General features: G+C 45.6%; 1 pseudogene; it reads left to right on the forward strand.

Moving 5' to 3' along the window:
- Nucleotides 1-9,382: 9,382 nt before the first annotated feature.
- LOC114217768 (glyceraldehyde-3-phosphate dehydrogenase pseudogene) lies at nucleotides 9,383-10,458 on the forward strand (annotated as a pseudogene).
- The last annotated feature ends 4,780 nt before the right edge of the window (nucleotides 10,459-15,238 follow it).

Genomic DNA, 15,238 nt, shown 5'->3' on the forward strand with positions numbered 1-15,238 from the left:
GGTCTCCAGCTTACACAACACAGAGCGTGGACTTTTCTGCTTTCTTAATAGCATGAACCAATATCTTATAATAACTCTCTTTCTAAACAGAGATACAGAGATACAGCCAATATCTTATAGTAAATCTCCTTTTAGATCTATTCATACATCCCATTGGTTCCATTTCTCTGGAGAACTCTGAGGAATACCTTCATAAAAACCGCAATGCCCACTTCTCAGTCATTCTCATCCCCTAGTGGAACCCATATTGCTAAGAGAAGGAAGAATTTGCCAGTTTATGAGTCTTTTTCTACCAAACACAAATAAAATCCAAAAGAAAAAAAATCAGGGGGACAAAAAAAGCAAAGCATACCAAATTCTTATGTCTGTAGCCTAAAAAATCAGGGAGGAAAAAAAGCAAAGAATACCAAATTCCTAAGTCTGTGGCCTAATTCTAAGTCAACCCCGATTGTTCTAAAACTCGGGCCACAGAGTGCTTTCCCCTGGGATCATGTCTCCACAAACTAAACAAGGTTTCACCCCAGACCCAAATTTCTGCCTCAGATTCACCAGAGTTTCACCACAGCCTCATGTTCCATTAAATCAGCTTTGCGTCTCCCTCTAATTGCAAAATTTAGATGAAGACTCATGGCTCTCTTCCACCACAATGCTTATCTGATGCTTCGTTCCTTTTGGGTAAACAGATTTCTAGCTGGGCCTGCCAGCATCACTGAGTGCTAGCCAAGTTTGGCAGACATTAAGGGCTTGGGGCTCTTCTCCATGTTCTCTGCTCCAAGCTGGCCATAAAATCTCTCTACTCCCCAGAGTCCACCAGGCATACAGCCATTCCTGCCATGCTCCCGGGCTTGTTGATCCACCATCTTCCTTGCTATAAGCTCTGTGCCCACCTCGCACCTGCCTGCCCTGTTTGGAGCCAGGGTATCATTAGTGTCGGCCTTCTAAATGTCCTCATGGCTCATTTCAGGCCCTGCTTCCCACATGCTGCTCAAGTGGGGAAAGCCTTAATTCCCCAGTTCAGTTGCTAGAAATAATGGCAATTGAGGAGGATTGGAGAGATCAAAGATCAGTGTCAAGAAGTGTTGTTGGAGACTTTTCTTGGCCCAGAATTTCAGCTAAAGGCCAAACCTGGGAGAAAAAAAACGCACAAAGCTCTGCTAGGTACTTCTCATACTACAAAAAGCCAGCCATGGTTAGACATCATGGATTGGGATTAGCCATTCTTTGGCAGGGTTAACTAAAATGTGTCCTGCCTGGGACGGGGAGCCCAACTGGCAGGTACCCAAACCAAAGTTCAACTGGAAAATAGAAATGCGAGTCTCTTTCTTGCTTATTGCTTAATCTTTGCCACTTGGCCTCTGTGAAGGCAAGACACACCTCTTCACCCCTACAGACAGCTCACCACTGCGAACACCTATGGCCCACCAAGGTAACCACAACTTCCATTTTCCCCCCTTTCATTTCTCTTTTGATGGTAACAAGGCAGAGGTAAAGGGGGTGGAGTGGTATTTTCTATCAAAGCCTCAAGCATTGGAGTCTTTCCTTGGCAACTCTCTGTTGAAGGTAGGGGTACTTATTTAAAACCTTTTGTTTTAACTTTGGGCCTAGCTAGATTTCTCAGAGAGCAGCACAGTTGCACTTGGCATTCTCCTACATTCAGTGACCTCAGGCCAATGATGGGCCAAATTATGGAGTAGAGATGATGCATCCTCACTTTCTCTCTTGATACCCAATGGCCTTCCACCACATCAGCACCCACGTTAGTGGATGCCCTGGTCCTGTCTGCCTCAACAAGTGTTCTATTGCTGTGTTTTTTGACTTGCATCCCTTTTAAAATATCCGTGTTCCATTCTCCCAGGGCTCTGAGGCCCAGCACTAAGGTGTTCTTGGGGTTTAGCTCTCTAGACTACGGTATTTGCATTTAAACAGAGATCTGCTCCCAAATTTAACAGAAAGGACAGTCCTGAAGGTAAGAATTTTATTTTTATTTTTAAATTATGTTATGTTAGTCACCATACAGTACATCATTAGTTTTTGATGTAGTGTCCATGATTCATTGTTTGCATATAATACCCAGTGCTCATTACAACATGTGCCCTCCTTAATACCCATCACCGGGCTAACCCATCCCCCCCCACCTCCCTTTCTGCAGCCCTCAGTCTGTTTCCCAGAGTCCATAGTCTCTCATGGTTCGTCTCCCCCTCCCATCTCCCCCCTTCATTTTTCCCTTCCTTCTCCTAATGTCCTCCCTGCTATTCCTTACATTCCACAAATAAGTGAAACCATATGATAATTGTCTTTCTCTGCTTGACTTACTTCACTCAGCATCATCTCCAGTTCCATCCATGTTGATACAAATGCTGGGCTTTAGACATAGTAACAGGTTAAGGGGTAGATATGTTTGTAGGCAAGTTGGATTTCCAGGGCCTTCCCAGTGAGAACATGTAGGCAGTAACTACAGGTCAGGACAAACCCATTCGTCATTTACAGAAAACACCAGTCAATTCAGAGTGAAAAGAAAGCAACACCCTTTTCCATCTCCTTGCAACCTGTGAAGTCTCATGGCATCAAGTTGCTTATTGAGTACGGCTCTTTAAGCTCATTGAGGGGATTTCTCGGTGATGATTGGTATATTATTCACAAGGCACAAGGAGTTTAGAAAAACACTGGATTAGATTCCTGAGTTAAAAATGTATTTGGTTTGGATGAAAAGTTTCTCCAGCCTCTCCTGAAATCACTGTGGCTGCTTATTATGAGATTTGGGGCGAGGAGCGGGCATTCCTTATGGACAGGGATCAAGTAGGGTGACCGTATAATTGTCCAATCTGGGATGCTGAGTGTGAAAGGGATACTTGAACATACTTGAGCTGAGACACTAGTTTTAAACTGGGACTGTCCCAGACAAACCAAGACACAGGTCATCCTACATCCTATGTGTTGCTATTATAATGTAGTAAGAACTTGCATGCCATGTGGATAATCATTCTCCCCACACTGCTTTAGCAACTCCAGGATCCACTTTAGCAACTGGAAAGGGGCTGGTAATGGGAAATAGCATGCAAAGCTCAAAATAACCGACTCAGATGTTGTAGCAATGTCAACTTGCTAAAACCTTTCTAGATGCTTACACTCACTTTCTGTATTTTTCTCTTGTGGTCTCTTCTCAGACCACACTTTGAGCCCTGCATGTAGTGTATTTGAGAGTCCTTGTTATGCAAAGGAGAGGTGAAATTCTTCTTAGTAGAGATTGTAACTGGGAGAAGAGCCACAAGAAGAGAGCTGTGCACTGGCCTCTTTGGTGTGAAGTGACTGTAAGGAGGCAGATAAATTGCTTTCAGAATGATAGAAGGATAAATAAGAACAGAGTCTTGGAAGCCGAACATTGAGATGATTTTTAGTGGTCACACCAGTCAAAGGAGATACAGAGTTGGCATGTAAAGAACAAAGAGAAATCTAAAATGTTGAGGAGAAAAAAAGCTAGAGGTTGGGGGTAAGGGTGTTCAGTGGAGGTACGGTCTGTGAAGGTTTCCCTCTCTTCTCAATATGCCCATATCCCTCCAAAGATGACTGCCCTCATGCATGATTATTCACTCTATAAAGGGAGGCACACAAAAGAGAGGATTTAGAAATGGGAACGACTCCAGGGTGTTCAAGGCCCTCTGTAAACTATCACCAAATTCTCCATCTGTCCTCTTACCCCCTACTATTGGCAACAATTTCAGGGCATTCAATATGGCCCGGGTGACAAGAGAAGTTGCTCAGAAGAGAGGGCAGAGGGTAAGCTGATAGATGTAGCAATTGAAATAAGAATCAGATTCACTGTTGTGCTTTTCATCCCCAGGCAACTGGATTATTACAGGATTCTGGTTTCTATCTCATACCCTAAATGGTCTTTTAGGGTGCACAAACATTTATAGAAGGCTTCTAGGGCAAGGTGATATTGTTCTGAGCTGTCAGAGTTGAGACATAGTCATTGATGGGTCAAAGGGATTTGCCATCTCTGTCTACCAGCTTAGCAGTCAAATTTGCAAAATGGAAATGTATTCTCCCTATATATAACTTAGGCCAGTGGTTCTTAGCTGCGGTGGTAACTTGAAGCCCCTTGAAGTGACCATAACCTTAAGAACTGGTGATCAACACCTTCTCTTATAGGTGAGCCAACCCCATTCTCTGGTCTCTCTTCCCTCTCGCCAGGCAGCTTTATTTTCCCTGGCCAGACCCCAAATACTGGGAAGATGAAAATGAGCATTTTTATTACTCACCAAGGCAAAGGACTAAGGTCACAGAACACTGTAGGTTCGATCTGCATCAAGACGATCCTTAGGTTTTCCATAGTTCCTACTTTAGAGAGTCTTGTGGGCTCTGAATTTATCTGAACTAATATGAAGGCCTGACATCTCAAAGGGGCAGAAGAACCAGAGGAGGGAATAAGGGCAGAAACAGGAAGGGGAGAAAAATACTTATTGGGGAAAGTGAGACCAGAGAGAGAAGCCAGAGTAAGTCACTTCCCTGGTGATCTCAGAATGTTGTCACCAGGCAACCTGATTGAGGACCTGTGGAAAAGACACTTGACTCCCCACAGACCTTCTTCCCTTCTTTCTTTTATTGGTAGAACTCAAGTGTTGGATCCTCAGCTAAAGACTACAATTCCCAGCCTTCCCTGCAACCCAGATGTAACCATATATCTAAGTTCTGTCCAGCTAAGTGAGTGGAAGCGATATATACAATTCTGGTTGGACACTGAAATGGGAGCCACTTGCCCATCACTTCTCTCTTCTCATTGGCTGGGGCAGGTAGGTGTACTGAGCTTCTCCTGTCCATGCAGGTAGGGAGAACATTAGTGGGGTGGTGGGCCAAAGAATGGGATTAGTGTCCTTAGAAACACCAGAGAGTTCTCTTGCCCTGTCTGCAATATAAAGAGACAGGAAGAAGACAGCTACCTATGAAATGGGCTCTCACTGGACACCATCTGCTGGTGCCTTGATTTTGGATCCCAGCCTCCAGAACTGCAAAAAAATGTTTGGTTTTGTTTTGTTTTCAGCCACTTAGTCTATGACAGTTTGTTATAGCAGCCTGAGCAGACTAAGACATTTGTCTTTTGATTACATGGTAATCTTTGCCTCCTTTTGGAACCTTAGCAGACGTAGAAAGGGTATTTGGGATATGCTATCTTCCAGTATACTGTGCTGAGTTACAGACATTTCTAGAATCAAAGAGAATGAAACACACTGGCTAGACAGACTGGACCCAAGACGTTCAAAAGTATTTGAGGTAGGAGAGTAGAGCACGAGATCCCATGCACAACCTAAGCAGAGTTTTCCCTCCCTTCTCCCTGCCTCTTTGGGCCTCAGAGAAACAGAATCTCTATACTCCATCTTTGGATTATAGCTCAGGATCAAGAGAAACGAGGTAATTCCAGAGGGTTGAAGTTTGTCAGGCAAAGTTCATGCACACATCACAATAAATAGAAAGTCTGTTTTAACGTGCCCATATTAACCATGAACAAGGTGTTTTTGTTAATGGCACGGCAATTATGCTAACAAACTTCAGGAAGAGATCAAAAAGAAAGAGGGAGGGCGCGTGGGTGGCTCAGCTGGTTAAGCGACTGCCTTCGGCTCAGGTCATGATCCTGGAGTCCCGGGATCGAGTCCCCCATCGGGCTCCCTGCTCAGCAGGGAGTCTGCTTCTCCCTCTGACACTCCCCCCTTCTCATGCTCTCTCTCTCTCTCTTAAATAAATAAATAAAATCCTAAAAAAAGAAAGAGGGGAATTTATAGAATTAGATACTTATATTAGAATATCCAGAATAAAGAAATGTGAAAATTAGTAACAGAAAGAGTAAAAAACTTGTCAAGGCTTTAACAAGTACTTTACAAAAGAGAACACTCAAATGGGCCAAATAACTTAAGGAAAGGTATTCAACTTTATCAGAAATCAGGAAAACTCAACTTAAAACCATGATGATGTATAAGTGTACAACCACTATTTTGACAAAAGTTTAAAAGTATGGTGATACCAGGGGATGGCAAGGGTACTGAGTAATATCTCAACAAAGCTGCTGGGCTTCTATGTAAATTGGTACAAACATTGTAGAACTTTATTTGACATTAACTAAAATTGAACATGTACATATCCTATGACTTAATTTCCCCCCCTGGGGGGATACCTTAACCTTCGGAAATGTATCTACCAGTACATGTGTAAGAGACTGTTCTTAGGTAAAATCTAGAAACAAACCAAATATTTACTGTAGAATGAATAAATATAGTATATGCAGTAGCATGCCGGCAGGTGTTTAACAACAGGGGGAGAAAGCCCTGATTTGTAGCATTTGCTAATTTCCAGGATATAAATATTTTTACCATGGCCAATTTCAGAACGCCATGGAAATGAGGATATGGTTAACTCTAATGGATAATAAGGGCATCATAAGTGGGAAAGATCATGTGGTAGACTTTTGAGGTGCTGGCCATGATCTACTTCTCCGACCCTGGTGGAGCTATGCAGGACTTCTCTTTACAGGTATTTGTTAAATTATGTGTAGAGGTGGTATATATCTTTATGCGTGTAGGTTAACACCTAGTGGTGTGTTGGAGACAACGTGTGAGAGCCTGTTGTGTGGGCTCTCCCCACCTCCATACTCAGTGAGGCACGTTGGTAGTTTGAAATCAGCCTTAGAGGGAATATTCACACCACTATAACCAGCCAACAATCCAGGATGTTTTTCTTTTCCCGGAGAACAGGTTTAACAGTACGCCACTGCTTAAAAGTGACAATACATTTTAAAAAAATATCCAAATTGGCTTATATAGACAGATAGGTTTTCATGTCAGAATATGTTCAATGATTTCAAGGCAAAGCCACATTTAGGTAGAACTCAACATGACAAGATCCCTGCGATGAAGAAAGGCTTAGGAGTTAGATGAAGAGAAAGGGTTGAAAGAACTAGTGTTCTTCATTGACTGGGACTCTTAATTGATGTGTAACAAAAATCATTGCATTGATAGTAAAATTAGTGACCCTATCTAAGGACCCAGGAAAAATCTTCCCTTACAGATTTTTTTCTTTTTTTAGGGATTTAATTGTTTTTTGGGCCTGACCTGAGGGGCATCTGGGGACATGTATGTGGGGACTCAAACTCCCAAATGGTGGGAAATGTTCTTAATGAAGGCTTTGTGGGGCACCTGGGTGACTCAGTTAGTTAAGCATCTGACTCTTGATTTCAGCTCAGGTCCTGATGTGAAGTTGGGGTCATGAGTTCAAGCCCTGCATTGAGCTCCACACTGGGCATGGAGCTTGTATAATTAATTAATAAAAGACTTTGCAAGATGGGAAAAGATATAGTGGATCAGGTACTTTTTCAGTCTACCATCAACTTCATGGTCTCAGGAAATTTACACCAAAAATGACCCCAAACATTCCATACCAACTCTTCAGCAATATTCTGGGCAGCTTTCTTAGTAACTAATTGTCATAACTTGTAAGGCAGTGAAAAAACTATATATTTGTAAGAGTCTATGTTCCTAACATTTTATAACCCTAACATAAGGCTATATGGTATCACCTATGTTTAATTCAGCTTTCCCAATAATTATTTTACCTTAAAATAATCCCAGATCTATTAAGATATAGAATAAGAAAATTTTCAGTTGTTTTGAAGGTATATCTTAAGCCTTCAGACAAGTTTTAGGCCTGTGAATGGCTTCTTTAGACAGTGAGTTGAGATCCCACTGAACTGAAAGGTGTAGGGAGGCATATAGCCTTATTTCAGCGGAAAAATTTCCACTGCTGGAGAAGAGAGTCAATGGGATTTTTTTTTAATTATAAAGTATTATCATTTCAGTTAAAATAGGAATCTGAAAATAGATTTGGCTGGATGTTAATATCCTCATATATAAACCTTTAATGTGGAAACTTTGCTTGACTGGAAAATAGTGCTTTTGTTTGAGGGCAGGGGTTGGGATGTGAAGAGTTGGGGAAGGAGGGGTCCCTTTGTGAATAGTTTTGACTTGCTTTCATTTAAGACCTAAGGACTGGGCCAAAGGATCTATACAATATAGCCATAGAGTTTTGTTATTTTTCCACTGGCTCTTGAGAAGAGTGGTTTACCTGGAGTTTAGTAGGATGGGCATGCAAGAGACTTGTGTTGAAGAAAGCTCTTCTATGGTGGCTGGTCATTAGGACACTGGAGTTCAATAGGTGGCATCTACATCACAGGTGTGGGAGGGTCTCCAAGCTCTCACCTATTCTGTTTTCTACCAGCCTAGCAATCCATACTGCTATTACTCAGACTTCTGCTTCTCAGCTCCCCATTCCTTTTGGCTTCACTGGGCAGGATCTAATTCTTATTCATTGTAACGGGAGATAAAACAATGAGAGCATTCATTCATCATGTTTAATATCTGTGTTGCCAATGGCAGTTCCACCCCAAAATAATCACGAGGATTACTGTCACAACATGTTTTCCAAGAGTTAGGAGAGAAAGTGATGGGAATTCTACCACCAAGTTGTGTTGGAACTACACCTATGCCATCAGAAGAGGAATGGGAAAAATTTTTTTTTTCTAGAATCTCTTTGTGTCTTCATGGAAGTAGTTCTAAATATAAAACTAGAATTGGTTAGTAGCATGCAACTTTAGGTTGGCTCACATTTCCGTTAAATTATTTCCATCACAATTGTGGTAGACCATAGTGTTGAGGATGTGTTGAAATCAAACCACAGGCATCGTTGTTCTAGACTTAGTTTGGATATTCCAAGCAATTGAAGAGAATTAATTTCAAACTATTTTCAATTGAAGTTGGTTTGTGGGAAGAAGAGAGTTTATCAGACTTACTGGTGGAGTTCTTCAAAAGCAAAAATCCCAATTCAACCCTACATCTCAATCTTCTCAATCAGAATTTCTTGAAGTATGAGTTAGGCAATTTCGTTTGAAAAAGTTGATTCTGATATGCACCTCTTGATGGAGAGGTATGTTAAATGGGAATGCTGATTCACATAACTGGAGACAAGAGGGTAAAAGAGCCTCTTCCCCATCCTTCTAGTAACTTAAAACGTTCAACAAAGCCCTGTATGGACTCTGTAGAAGAATGAAGAATGCCTACCTTCCAGCAGCCTATCCACTCTGGTGGAATAGTTGAGAACTCAAACATGAGACACATGAACAGAAAGCTCATGGAACAGAGCAGAATGGGGCCATTCCTGCTGATCTCCTGCTCCCTCAGGAGCCTAAGTACCCACCTGCCTGTGGAGCCAGTGAATTTTCAGGTGTCACCTTCGTTAGCGTCAAGAGAACATGGATGAGTCATGCAAGCATTAGAAGCGGGTGTCAGCTCTCTGCTCCTCCCCGTTCGACAGACAGCCGCGAATTCTGGTGCAGTGCCAGCCACGTCCCTGAGACACGATGGTGAAGGTCAGAGTGAACGGATTTGGCCGTATTGGGCGCCTGGTCACCAGGGCTGCTTTTAACTCTGGCAAAGTGGATATTGTCGCCATCAATGATCCCTTTATTGACCTCAACTACATGGTCTACATGTTCCAGTATGATTCCACCCATGGCAAATGCCACGGTACAGTCAAGGCTGAGAACGGGAAGCTTGTCATCAATGGAAAGTCCATCTCCATCTTCCAGGAGCGAGATCCCGCCAACATCAAGTGGGGTGATGCTGGTGCTGAGTATGTTGTGGAGTCCACTGGGGTCTTCACCACCATGGAGAAGGCTGGGCCCACTTGAAGGGTGGGGCCAAGAGGGTCATCATCTCTGCTCCCTCTGCCGACGCCCCCATGTTCGTGATGGGTGTGAACCACGAGAAGTATGACAACTCCCTCAAGATTGTCAGCAATGCCTCCTGCACCACCAACTGCTTGGCTCCTCTGACCAAGGTCATCCATGACAACTTCGGCATTGTGGAGGGACTCATGACCACCGTCCATGCCATCACTGCCACCCAGAAGACCGTGGACGGTCCCTCTGGGAAGCTGTGGCACGACGGCCGAGGGGCTGAGCAGAACATCATCCCTGCTTCCACTGATGCTGCCAAGGCTGTGGGCAAGGTCATCCCTGAGCTGAATGGGAAGCTCACTGGCATGGCCTTCCATGTCCCCACCCCCAATGTGTCCGTCGTGGATCTGACCTGCCGCCTGGAGAAAGCTGCCAAATACGACGACATCAAGAAGGTGGTGAAGCAGGCGTCAGAGGGCCCCCTCAAGGGCATCCTGGGGTACACTGAGGACCAGGTCGTCTCCTGCGACTTCAACAGTGACACCCACTCCTCCACCTTCGATGCCGGGGCTGGCATTGCTCTCAACGACCACTTTGTCAAGCTCATTTCCTGGTATGACAATGAATTCGGCTACAGCAACCGGGTGGTGGACCTTATGGTCCACATGGCCTCCAAGGAGTAAGAGCCCCCTGGACCACCAGCCCCAGCGAGAGCAAGAGGAAGAGAGAGGCCCTCAGCTGCTAGAGAGTCCCTGCCCCAACTTAATCCTGCAAAACATTGAGAATCTCCCGACCTCCACCGTTTCCATCCCAGACCCCCTGAAGAAGGGGAGGGGCTTGGGGAGCCCTACCTTGTCATGTACCATCAATAAAGTATACTGTAACAAGCCAAAAAAAAAAAAAAAAAAAAGAAGCGAGTGTCTTCAGCCATAGCAGATTGACAGGTTTCTCTCCACTTTCATAGCTGGAGAGCTATACAGAGCTGCAAGAAGGATGCTTCCTTTGAGCACAGCATTGACCCTCTAGCCCCTTAAATGATACACTAATGACCTTCCTCATCTCTTCTCCATGCAGAAGGTCTTGCTGGTTGGCAGAGCAGGAGGCAAGGTGTTGTGTGTGCTGCTGCTGGACCTACTGAGCATCTACACAGTCTCATTTAGAGACCCTTAGTAGAGAATTGCCTACTCTCTGACCTCACAGCCATCCTAATTTAGGTTCTCCCTTCCCTAGACAGTCATGCTCACATGTTTGGGATGATCAAGAAATGCATTTCCTCTTTGGATGGAGTACACATGTGTTGGTTCAAAATCCTTTTCTTTGGAAAAACACCCGTAGCTGGGCTATCATAAAGCTCACCATCCCCTGTGATTTTGGGGGGTGGGGAGAGGGTGACCACCCCTCTGGGCCTAGGCATGGGCATGTGATCAACACCACAGCAAACCAAATACTCAACTTCCTTGGCCACAGTGACTCAGTGAGAGACCTGTGGCTCAAGCCAGAATAGCCTTGTCTATTTCTGAAGCTCTCAGAGAGACTGTCTTCCAGTGGGATCATAAGCCATTAGGGGGTCTTCTTTCCTTCTGTTTAAAAAAAAAAAAAAACCTGGATGGAGCAAAGAAGAGCTAAGAAACATGGAGAGAGGTCCCTGGATACATCTGAATAGAGCCCAAATACATGGACTTCTTAGTGATATGAACCCATTACTTTTTTTTTTTTTGCTTGAATTACTTAGAGTTCGGTTTTGTCATCTGTAACAAAAAGTTCTGATTAATCTATCTAATACAGTCACCAGATTTATCGAGTAAAAATACAGGATGCCCAGTTGAAATCGAATCATTTCTTAGTGTAAGTATATCTTTGATGTTGCATAGGATATACTTATACTAAAAAAATTTCATTGTTTTCTCAAACTCAAATTTAACTGAGTGTTCCATATTTTATCTGTCAACATTATCTGGGATTTTTAATTTGTGTCAAAATTGTTTTAAATCCTTTGCTCAGGGCGCCTGGGTGGCTCAGTTGGTTAAGCGACTGCTTTTAGCTCAGGTCATGATCCCGGAGTCCCGGGATCGAGTCCCACATCGGGCTCCCTGCTCAGCCGGGAGTCTGCTTCTCCCTCTGACCCTACCCCTTCTTGGGCGCTCTCTCTCTCACTCTCTCTCTCTCTCAAATAAATAAATAAAATCTTAAAAAAAAATCCTTTGCTCAAAAGGGAAGAGACTGGTCACCTGGTGGATTTACCCTTAAAAACCGTAGAGAGAAGACAAGAAGCATTCCTGCAAGAGCCACAGACAGAAGCATCCTAATTGAATCTTTGTTCTCCCAAATCATCCCTGCCCTGACAAGGGCAATAAGGAGTTTCAGGGTCAGGCTATTTAAACCTCATCAGATCCAGAAATGCTTTAGCTGGGCCAGTGAGTCCCACTTTCCCTTACATGAGCATCATCTGAGGAAGCTTTACAAATTCCCACAGCATGGGTCACAGACCAGACCAATTACATCAGAACCAATGAAGACTCACATGGGGGATTTCAGCATGGAGTGAGGCCCCTAAGAAGATTCAGGCAAATTGCAAAAATTCAAATAAGTGAGAAGAGTCATCCTCAAGCTGCCCTCCTGCCCTCTGAGGAACTACCAGGAGTGAGCAAGTCACCGCCAGATAGGAGTTGGCTGAAATGCAGCCTCCCTGCTTGGATAGCATGGCGTCACCCCTGCCACAGGGCCTTGGGCCCCCATTTCAGGCTTGCCCACGCGTGGCCATGCAAGTGTTTGGGCAGGTGGGCAGGTGTTTGGGCCACAGGGAAGCAGATAGGGAGGCCCATCCTTGACTATAGTCTGCTCCAGAACAAACAAAGCATCTGACAGAGGTTATGAGTTTCATGCCTACACACACCTCAGTGCATGTTCCCCGAGCAAAGATAAGCCACATTATCAAGTTGAGGGGAGGGGGGGGACGGGCGAGGCAGGGTGGGGACAAGGTGCCCTAGATGAGTTTCTGTGATAACCAAGAACAACATTTCTTTCCCGCTCCTTCCTGCTCTCAACCCACCCCTCAGTGATAGGTCTGCCCGAGGGCAGCCCTGCCAGCTCCAGGTTCTAATTGATGCCTTTCTATTCCTGTAGCTCATCTCAGAGGAACAGACCTTCCTCCGAGCCCCGGGATCACCAACAAGGCACCTGGGGAGGGCGCTCCTCAACCACCCCCAACACAGTCTCTGCCCCATCATACCCTTCCACCCCCGAGGGAGGAAATCATCATGTTTACTCTCCAAGACTATTTTCTAGAGAAGTTTTAGGTTCACAGCAAAATGGAGAGGAAGGTGCAGAGATTTCCCATCTGCCCCCGCCCCAACACACGCACAGCCTCCCTCATTAGCAACATCCCCAACAGACAGGAACAGTCGTTATAATTGATGAACCCCCACAGACCCATCATCATCCCCCAAAGTCCATAGTGAACATTAGGGTTACTCTTGGTGTTGTACCCTCTCTGGGTTTGTACAAATATAGAATGCCATGTATCCCTTGTTAGGGTAGCACACAGAGTATTTTCATTGCCCTGACAAAATCCTTCCCTCTCCACCTGTTCATCCCTGCCTCCCACCTAACCCTTGGTAATCACTGCCTAGCCAGGTCTATTCTTGATTAGGTGCTCGAAGCTCCTGGCATTCTCCTCGGCGTCCTGGATGCATCAGACACACACACACACACACACACACAATTGGCCAACTGAAAGGAAACAGCTGGGACTTTTTGATTAAAATGTCTTGGAACATGGCCCCTTCTAGCTGTCATCAGTATCACCAGTGGGCCAAGTGTGGCTAAACTGAATATGGCGTCCACGTCCATTCTAGTGGTGGGATGGCACGAAGATGGCATTAGCTGACACTGGGTAAAGTCCAGAGTAGGCTGGTGGACTCAAGTACCTAGTGGCTCCCAGTGGGTTCTGGCCGCTTCCCAGAAGCCAGGCTGGGACGCCCAGCTCTGAACCAACACCTGTCAAGTTTTAAAGCCCTTCTGCCTACACAAGAGGAAAGAAACAGGATAAGGCAGTAGAAGGAGGGTTTTGAGCCCTATTTCAGTGGGGCCTCAAGGTAAATGTGGCAGAGCCCTACCTTCCAGGAACCCTGCCTCTTATGGCTCCCACGAGCAGGTTAACAGCGACACAGGGCTGGTGCTACAAGCCTGGCGAGGGATCTGTGACAAGGCTCTTCCTACCTGTCCTCTGTAAGCTGGGAAGCAGAGCGAATGGCCAGGCAGTTCCTAAGAGGGCTGTATGTCTAGCAGGCTAACAAATAGCCAGAGGGAGAGCAGTGTGGACAAAGGGCAAATGAGCCACAAAATCAGAGACAGAGCCCAGATATGTGTGCTCCGGGAAGGGGGGCCCCGAGGTGAGCGGCATTAGGGGATCCCGTGCATTCATGTGGCACACGTAATTGGCAGGGGCTGACCAGCTAAGAGACACAGAAGCCATTCCATTTACCAGCTTGGCCATTTGGTGATTCATGAACTCATCCAACAAACAGTTGTCCAGTGCCACCCAGTGTGTACTGGGGAGAAGAAGAGCAAAATGGTCACGGTCCTTGCCCTCGTTCACGCATACCCATGCTCCGCTCTTCCTGTGTGCAACAAAATGGAGGTAAGGAGCAACGAGGGGCTCCCGCAGCTCACCCCAGATGCGGAGATGAACCTAGTAGCTTCCTAAACTGATTCATAAGCAAGTCTGCTCGAAGTGCGAATCTGTGGGCGGATGTTTTTAAGAGCAATACAAGCTAATTCATAGTCGCCTTAGGAAACTTTTCCCAAAACTATCTCTTCCTCTGAGAAAAAGAAGATGGTGCACGTTTCCCTGGGGGTGGGGGGGGATGGTTGGGGTGCTCTGATTCCCTTTAACCAAGTCTTAACAGCTTTCATGGCTGCTGTAGAGGGGAGACGCTGCCCGAGCACAGATTAATCTTTCATCTCCTTCTTTTTAAAGACAACAGAAGTTTCCACTGTCCTCCCCCGTCCCCCACCCGCCATGGCCCCTGAGCCTTACCTTCAAGGTGTAGGGTGCTGCAAAATCAGTCCCGCCCTGCCCTCCAGAGCCAGCTTATTCCACTGGTGGCTCAGATCCCACGGGACTTTCTAGGACGAGCAGCCGTGCAAGGCTTCTGTGCTGACACCCAAGGGCTTCACCTGCCTTTAGCCTTCACCTTCAGCCACTCAGCCACTGCCTCTTCCCTAACGCGTGGCTGGTCTCCCGTTTAGGGTTCCCTCCAGCCCGCAGGGCTCCTCCTTGGCGTCACTGCTACATCCGCTCTTTGGAGGAGATGGACTTTGAATTTAAGGAGGTCTAACCCAAAGGTGCCATCTAACTTGGCTGGAGGTAATACAGAGGAGTTGTGACTCAGGGGGGCGGCCAGCCTCCTGATAATGACTTACCACTTATGGCTTCTGTGCTTTAGAGGTGGCTCCCCGGGGCCAGGCTCCACTGGGTTCCCACCTGCTGGCCGCCGCCAGCGAGTTGAGAGAGGCCCGAGA

The sequence above is a fragment of the Eumetopias jubatus genome, unplaced genomic scaffold (assembly GCF_037043125.1).
Source record: "Eumetopias jubatus isolate StellerSeaLion01/CBP00866 unplaced genomic scaffold, mEumJub1_p1.0 scaffold_8, whole genome shotgun sequence".
NCBI classification, from domain to species: Eukaryota; Metazoa; Chordata; class Mammalia; order Carnivora; family Otariidae; genus Eumetopias; species Eumetopias jubatus.